This window comes from Python bivittatus, unplaced genomic scaffold (assembly GCF_059951505.1).
Source record: "Python bivittatus isolate LINGU-HERP-01145 unplaced genomic scaffold, Pbiv_v1 ctg000220_np1212, whole genome shotgun sequence".
Taxonomy (NCBI): domain Eukaryota; kingdom Metazoa; phylum Chordata; class Lepidosauria; order Squamata; family Pythonidae; genus Python; species Python bivittatus.
In genome coordinates, this window is record NW_028277048.1 from 24,415,911 (window position 1) to 24,425,021 (window position 9,111).

A 9,111-nucleotide genomic window follows, 5' to 3' on the forward strand; every position below is an offset into this window, starting at 1 on the left:
CTTGGATGTGATTGTTTTCTTTCAGAGCAAAGGTAGCATACCTGGGTTTGTAAAAATAAATAAAACTGTTGATTCTTCCCCCTTTCAGCACATAATTCAGTTTGCAAAGAAGGGCGACGCAAAGCCAGCACTGACTGATTAAACAGAGTGGCTGTAATTTATTCCAGAGGTTTTATTTATTTATTTTTTCAGGCTGCAGAACTTGTTACTTAAAAAATAAAATTTATGAACTCTAGAGATGGAAAATTGGCTGTGTTCAAGTGAACATTTTCTACCTGTAATCACTCACAGAACTCTAGGGTTCTGCAAACAGTTTGCAAAACCCTGCTTTAGTCATTCCTATTACGTAAGTACTATGGCTGGGATCTTAACTGGCCAAACACAGATTTCAAGCTTCTTCCCTTTCTCTTCTTTGTTTGCGTAACCTCTCGGGAATGGATCTGCCCCAACAAAGAAGGGGGTAAAAATGTTTGTCTGTGATTTGTGTAGCGGCAAGCCAGATCCCCCCTCTTAACGTTCCCGAAAAAAACAGGGTAGGAAGGTGGGGGGGAAATTCAGACAAATTCTGTGGATTTTCTGTGCTGTACTGTCCCTCCGTTTTTCCATGATTACTCTCAGCCACCTAACCAGATACTATGGTCCCAAACTTAGATCGGGGATGGGACTGAAAGCCATAATAAAGTGAAGGGTTTTGCAACGTTTTGCATCTGGTTTCTAATGTTCTATTTCAGGGATGGGGAATCTCTGGCTCTCAACTTCTAGTAGATCCAGAACTCTCAGGATGCCTTTACCCGTCAGCTAAATGAGCTCAGGTTACTAGGAGTTGTAATTCATTAACTACCTGCTCTAAAATAAGCACGAAGAGAACACTCAGGCCAACCAGCGGGCACCCAGCAAAGTGGCCCAGCCTTTTCAGCCTCGTGGGATTGTGATTTACAAATACTGGACTTCTGGTTTTTGCTGTAGTCTTGAGATCCCTCGGCTGCCTTGTGTGACAAAGGCATTGTTCCCACAGCAGTGTTGTCCAAACTTGGCCACTTCCCCATGGCTGGCTGGGGAATTCTGGGAGTTGAAGTCCACTCATCTTCAAGTGGCCAAGTTTGGACAACACTGTCCTACAGCATCAATATGCCCAGACACCACCAACTGCTGGCCCCACAACATTGCGCTCATCTCGTCCCCAGCTGTGAACACTCATTTAGTGCACCAGTTTTAGAGTCATATCCCCTTCCTAAAGACACTATCCCACCAGAACTTCAAGGTGTGTAAAATCTGTCATGATTCATTCTTCATTACCTTGGAGGTGAGGTCAGTTAAGCTGGTGTGACTGAAGGCATGTTTAGAGAGTGCTGAGAAATGCGGACATGCACCCGGCTCTCCAGCCTCCAACAGAAGCCATTTCTCACCCAGCATTAGCCTTTTTTATTAGCCCTTTGTTTTCTGACTTCCTTTTATACTGATAGTGCATAACCCTCTATTTTGGACGTTAAGTTCTTTTCAGTTATCTGACAAGGAAGGAAAGAGAAAACCTTCTTCACTCAGAGAAAGAAACCTGTACTTTGTTGCATAACCCTATTCCTCTTTGACAGCATTTTGAAATGTCACTCTCAGAACAGATCTATCCTCACCTTTACATCAGCGATCCTGCTTTCCTCCTTGCGCTATTCAGAAAATAACAAGGGATATCAAACTAAGCCTGCTAAGAGGCCTGCCTGCTCAGCAATTACTGACGATCAGTCCTCCCGCACCACCAGAAACAAAAGGAGGGGCAAGAAGAAAATCCCAAATGTCAGAAAAGAAAATGTTAATTATCAGGAGCCGTGCAATTCAGGTGGACACCTTTTTCAAGGCCCTAAGAAAAATAAACAGACACAAACATCACAGGTTTTTAATACTTATTTTTAATACTGCTTTGAAAAAGGAATACAGATCAAAATATCACCAGCTTTCTAATTCTAGTCAGTTAAAATTCAGATCAGTTATTATCTAATAATTAACAAAACCATTCTAAAACATTCAAAGATACTGCCTATTTAATCTCTCTAATTCTAAGCAAGAAATGCAGTCTTGGAAAAAAGCTAATATTTATGCCATCAAGAATAAAAACATATTGGGTCAGTCCCTCCCTCTCAGCCCTAGGAAGGAGGCAAGGGCAAACCACTTCCAAAATCTTGCCAGGAAGATTGCAGGGACTAGTCAAAGCAGTCACCAGGAGTCAAGACTGACTCAAAGGCACCAAAAAAAAAAAGCACAAATGTAGTTTATACTAAGCCACATTCTTGCCTCAATGTTTATGTGGGGAAGTTTACAAGATCCATTAAATTATGAGCGGGGGGCATTTTGGGAATATCAAAAGTCAGAGAATAGTATCATTTAGCATGCTAGAACAAGACAGAGAAAAGAAATCAGTCACCTTGCCCATTGAGACTGGTACACTGACAACATCACCTGGCAGTAAATCAGAACACAGGCAGTAGAGACAAGATAAGGACTGGCGATGGGGGAAACAAGTGTGCGGTTAACGTTTAACTCATAGTGGCAAAGGCTCTAAGAGAAGTACTGGAGATCAGTGGTGGCAAAGTAGTTTACTCTCTGTAGAGTGAGCCCATCATGTGAGAATTCAAACAAGACTTGGGACTTTTGCTCATGAATCAGGATATGAAGTTGCAAAATGATTAGAAGAGAATGGTGAGTCATCATGACCCAAAAGGCTGATAAAGAAAGTGCTGCAGTTTTCACCAACAACTTGCTGTACATCTTAGGGCTGCACAGTACTTTGGATCTGAAGGCAAAGAAAAATATTTAGAGCACTTGGGGGCACTCATGTACTGCCTGTCTACAATTCCTTAAGCCAAGTGTGCCTTTTCAAGGGATCACCCTTCAGCTGTGGAGGCAACCACGTGATCCTGGAAAAAGATACAGCTGCTTTAAGGAATTGCAAACAGGGGCTCTGCAAGCACCCCAACATGCTCTGAAGCAATATGTAGGCCTTTGAATCCTATGTTGCACAGCCCTGGTGCATACTACATCTTCAGTGACATAATTTACTACTGCTGTTTTGGGAATACTGGAAAGAATGACATAAACCAGATACCCCTTTATCTTCTTTAAGCCAATGGGTATATTTGGGGGGAAGGTTGCACCAACTCTATCAGCTGAGCCATCGCAAGGAAGAAAGCCATGGCAAACTACTTCTGCCACTGAAAACCCATGGAAAGAAGCTCAACTGGAAAGAGTGTCATGTTGCCATGGGACCCTCAGGTCTAAAGGCTACTGGGGAAGAGCAAAGTGCTTTATCAAATAAGTCAAGGCAGTATGAGAGGACTGGATCAAAGCCTTTAGGAAGTCTAGTTGCTGATGTTGCTGATACAGCTGGAACCAGAAGAAATGCTTAGAGCTTATGGAAAACAGTTAGGATGGGAACACGGAACAACTGCAACATGAACCAAAGAAAGCTGGGTTTCTAGGTTCCAGAATTGATAAAGACAGTGGATATGCAGAAGAGATTCAGAGAAGAATAATGGGCAAAAAGGCATTAAAGTGCTTAGACAAACTCATGGAAGACTGAAACATTTCAATCAGGACAAAAGTTAGAATGGTCAGCTCAATGGTATACCTCGTTTTGATATACGGATGTAAAGGGATGGACTTTGCAGAACAGGGAGAGGAAGATTGACTCCTTTGAACTACAGTGCTGGAAAAGGCTGCTTGGACAGCTAAGATAACCAAGCATTCAGTACTAGAGGAAATCAAGCCAATATACAAGGATCATGAAAGAAAAATGATCATACCTTGGACAAACTGTGAAGGTGGATGCATTTATGGAAAAAGTTATACTGCTGGGCAAGGTGGATGGAAGGAGAAGAAGAGGCTGACAGCTCATGAGGTAGTCAGATGAAGTATTGGAAGCCACAGATATACACCTGCCAGAACTGCATAATACAGTGAGAAACAGGACAGCTTGGAGAGACAGCTTTTCTCTATAAAGGCACCAGGAAACTTGATAGAGCTTAATAACAAGAAGAAATATTGAATGATTTGTTCTTCTTGTGGTCCAAAGCATTCTCAACATTTCTTTTCTAGCACCATAATTCAGAGATTATCATTTTTTAATTTAGCCTTTCACAACTACAGTATATGTTACAACTGGGAAAACCGTGGCCTCAACAGTACACACCTTTAGTGTCAGTATGATATTTCGGCACTTTAATCTTATCTATTGGTATCTCACAGTGTTTCTCTCAAGTAGCAGATAGCTCTTTATTTACCTGTGAATTTTTGACCGTAGGAAGATAAAGTCTGTTATTACTTCAACTTCTTCTCCACCTATTTGCATTGGGTTGGTATTGCTTGTTGATATAATCTGTTTTCCCTTTATCCCTGGCCAAAACTGATACCTTCAAAATTCTGTGGCCAGCTGCTTTGAATGTTCCACAAATCTGAGAGATCAACTGAAATCCACTCTTACTATCATTACACAACAATTATGATTATTTCCTGGCTTTATGTTCAAAGGATATTCCATATAGTATCAATTATATATTTGTAATTCTGTTTATAAACAAATCTAACTTTTGCATGCCTGGGAAAGTCAGCTAAATATGTAGAATTCAGAAACTCCTTTCTGAGTAGGATATTTGGTTTCCAAACCGAGATACACAGGATTAGCCAAGATTAGTACTAGGATAAAGAACTTGGGGTCCGCAATGCAATCTGTGCTGTGTGTTCCCAGAACCTGTAGTAAGCATGCATAGGTTTAGAGTGAGGATTAAGAGTCTATAATCAAGTTCAGGGTCCAGTTCAGAAGTGGTGGTTGTGGTGCTTAGAAGAACCAAAGGAAGAAGGAAGCTTTTAAAAAAAAAAAAAATTCCCACTTTCTTAAACCTTTCCCATAATGCTATACACTATTGAGTTGAATATGGAATTGGCCTGAATGCTTTCTTGCTAAATACTAAGAGGAGGAATGTTAAAATATCCATTGTAATAGTCAAAAGTGGGGATAATATACCAATGGTAAAACATCTTATATCAATTTTCTCTGAGCATAACGTTCAGAGTAAATTTAATGTTCTTCTTCCACAGACATTCTCACTGTTGCATCTCTACTATTATTGTATTCAAGTTCTTCATTCATTTAGTCATACAGTCCTTGACCTGTTTGCTTTCTGAGTCACACTTCACCAGCAGTCTATAAATACATCCTACAAATGTTCTGAGTTACCTATAAGATTTTCAAATTCAGTGAAACCTCTCAATATTCCCCTTTGTTTCTGTAATTCTTTTGATTCAATGCCATGTATTTGAAGATACTGAAACCAATCAAGGAAACTGCACCATTGTGAAGAGTTTCAACGGATTTTATTCTAATCTTATTAATAATTGCTACACCAGTTATGAACCTGGGTATTTCCTTATTAAATAGAAAGAGAAAGAATGTTTATGGATCATGAATCACTCCACCTTGAAACCTCCCCAGACAGCATGAGAAGGAAGGTTTCTTTAATTCCATTGAATACATTTCTTGAATTTTCTCATCCATATATCAGGATATCAAGCTAATCTAATTCAATCAAGCTAATCTAGTATCTATTCCTTTCTAACAATTTCCACATACTTTAGTTTGACCAGCCCTAGCACTCCATAGCTCTTGGTATGTTCCAAATACCCTTCCTTTAATTTACAATCCCATGTGTCATGGAATTCTCTATTGTATATACTGTTATGCAGAAATCACTATCTTCTACGTTGCTTTATGCTAATACAAGTAAATAGCTTCAAGTATGAAAAAAGGGTTCCTGTTCAACTGAATAATATTGCATTTCACTTCCCACCTTATTCCAGATTATGTAAAAGACTATTTCCTAATTGTTAAAAGATTAGAAAGCAGCATTTTGTTGTTGTTGTTGTTTGACTCTTAAGTCAAAAAGCTTGCCTGAGTGGCTTATGTACAACTGGTCAGTAAAGGATAACCCCAGTCCTCAGATTTACAAGCCCTTAAAAAGAAGGAAAAGAGGAGGAGGGGGGAAGAGGAAAGAGCTCAAGGATCCATTTTTAAAGGGAAATATTACTTGTTATAATACTAAATCATGACTGGGTGAATGCAGTTTGGGGCAAGGAAGAGTCTATAAAGCTGTACTTCATTCTCCCCCTTCTGGACAAACTGATGGGGGTGGGGGTAGAAATGAAGAAGAATGCAGTTGTAATCATGCTAACAGAAGAGTTCAGTACAAACACTGATGAAAAATAGAATAAAACAAATTAAACCATTACATCTTAGATGTTGGGATGTTCTCCATTTGCTCCATTATATATGATAACATGAATCTTATTATCTGTAGGGCTATATATGGCCCACCAAATTCCAAAAGTGACTGCAAAAGTAACCGTTAAGGCAATAAAAGGAGAAATCTTAAATGTATGAGGAAGAATCATATGCAACTGCAGTAAATTCATTTAATTTTAATTATGTTTAAACATAAATCAAATTTAGTTCTTTTCCCAGCTCTATCATTTCCCACCAATGTTTTGGAGTGCAGTCTAGAACATAGAAAGAAATAATAACAAAAACTGCATAAAACAAGAACTTGTAATGGGCTCTTTGAAGGATTGCAATCCAGCGCCATTTTGTAAAAGAAATCCTAGCATATACTCAAAGAAAAAGCAAAGATACATACTCCTTTATGCAGAATTTATGATATTCTCAGTTTGCCCCATTATATTTTATAAATAATTTATAATATCAAGTTCTGCCAGTGGTTTCTAAAAAACAAGACACTGCTAGCTTAATTGGAAGTGGGCGGTGTGATAGAAGCATAAGCAGGTTTTGTCAGAGGTTTTAAGTCCTATGAGATCAATTAAATTTACACTTTTAACGCCTTGGAAGTATGGTTAGGATTGCAACTGTTATACTAGAGGGAGTATTTTTCAAGTTTGATGAGGTATATACAACTCCAGAATTAAATTTCTCCTCTTTTTAATACATTGAAAAGAAAAACAATATGAATTACGTTGCTAACAAAATATCTTAGACGTAAAATGACAACATATAACGGTTTAAAGATTAAATGAACATATGATGGTATGCTTTCATGAAATATTGATGAACTGGAAACGAAAAGTAATAAATTAAAAGTACAGTGAGAGAAGATATTAAAATCAGTTTCTCATTTTAAACATTGGAAATGTGCTTGTCAAACAGGTTAATGGATGTACTGAATATTGCATTTTTAAAAGAGAAAAATTCTGTAAGATATCTCACAGGGGTACTGCGCACCAACAAAATTGAATAAAATTTACTGATACACAAATAATTTATGCTGAGGACATTAAAAAGATATGAGTTATATTCTAGTACATAGTTAAGACAGAGCCAGTTTGATGTAGGCAAAGGCACTGGGCTAGAAACCAGGAAGCCACGAGTTCTAGTCCTGCCTCAAGCAGGAGCCTAGGAAAGAGGCAAGGGCAAACCATGGCCAAAAATGATGCCAAGAAAACTGCAGGAACAACAGGAGTCAAGATTGGCATAAAAAAAGGCATAAAAAAAGGAAGAAAGAAAAGAAAGGTTAGGATGGAACAGAAGAGAAAGACTGGAAATATCCTCACAGAATGGAAAAATAACGTTTTCCAAAACTGGAATGGGTTCAGTCCAGTGTTTCTCAACCTCAGCAACTTTTAAGATTGTGTGGACTTCAACTCCCAGAATTCCCCAGCCAGCATCCGACTGGTCCAAGCATTCAAACAAACAAGCGATTGCATATGTCTAGCAGATAAAGGTACTGTATTGTGTTGCAACTAATTTACTTTTTTTTTTTTTCCCTTCATTAGGTTATCCAGAACTGGCCTGGGAGTTTGAGATCCGCAGCAACTGAGCTACAAAAAAAGCCAGATTATTTCTCAGCAGCTGGAGCTTTTGCTGATCTTTCCTTTTCCTCTCTTCTTTATTTCATGTTAACACCTCTACAAACAGTAACATTTCACAAATTTTAATCAATAGATCTTTAACATCTTCCAAAGCAAGAACATTATTAATATTAATATATAATGTATATATTCAGTTCACAATGCTTAAAGCTTTTATAGTCTCTCATAATGTGATGTAGGTGGTTGATTACAGTTTTCATTATTAGAGTACTTTATACAATAATATATAATATATATACTGTATATTCTTTAAGTGGTTTCAATTTATATGTTAATTTTTCCATTAAGGCAATAGACCGTATTTTATCATATCAATCTTTCTTTGATGCCCAGGCTAGATGTTTCCAGTATTTTGCTATGACTAATCTAGTAGCCATTAATACAGACTTTAATAGTGACTTACTTTTCAGCTTTATATTCTTCCCAGAAAATACTGACAAAAGGCCTAGATGTTTCTGCTATTCTTTGATTAGTAATTAGTGCACATTCCTCAAATATAGGGGGACTGCTTTTGGACATGATCACTGCATAAATAAAACTGTCCCTTTGCCCTGGCAATCCAACATTTATTTGTACAGTACTTGTTTTTATCTGTATATGAAATGTTAGCTGGAGTGAGCACCCAGTTATGCAAAAACATGAAGTCTGTTTCCAGGAAAGTTGTTGAGGGGGGTGTAGGAATGGATTTTTCCATACAGTATTCTCTTTCAAATAACTTCCCTCATCTTCTTTTTAAAATAAATTTTTTTAAAGATTTTGATTACAATAATAAAAGCAAATACAAACTAAACTAAGAGAGAGAGAGAGAGAGAGAAAGAAAAAAAACTGCAAGGAAAGAAAAAGAAAATGAAAAAGAGGAAAGTAAGATAAAGAAAAAGAAAAATATTTAAAGAAGTGACTTCTGATCTTCATCACAATAAGTATAAACAAACTCTTCACATCCTTTAAGGTTACAAATAAATATCTCTTCTTCCCGTAACCCATCCCTTATCAAAACTTCCCTTATCTTCTTCAAAGATTTTATATCTCCAGTTTTTGATGTATTAATAATTTATACTTTGACGAATATCCCTTTGTACCATTATAATATATATTAAGCATATATTCCAATTTTGCCACCAGCCTATCAGCTGGAAAATCTCCTGATTTGTCAAAAGATGTCATCTGCATCCTTTGTAACGAGTGTAATTC

The 9,111-nt window shown here is 37.6% G+C and overlaps 1 protein-coding gene across 1 annotated transcript in view; it reads left to right on the forward strand.

Moving 5' to 3' along the window:
* The window catches only part of TMDD1 (transmembrane and death domain 1), a 32,330-nt gene extending 23,503 nt beyond the window's left edge, over positions 1–8,827 (forward strand). The window contains exon 4 of the mRNA XM_088138167.1: positions 7,825–8,827. The gene's annotated coding sequence lies outside the window, so the exon portion shown is untranslated. The remainder of the gene's footprint in view (positions 1–7,824) is intronic.
* Positions 8,828–9,111: the final 284 nt, after the last annotated feature.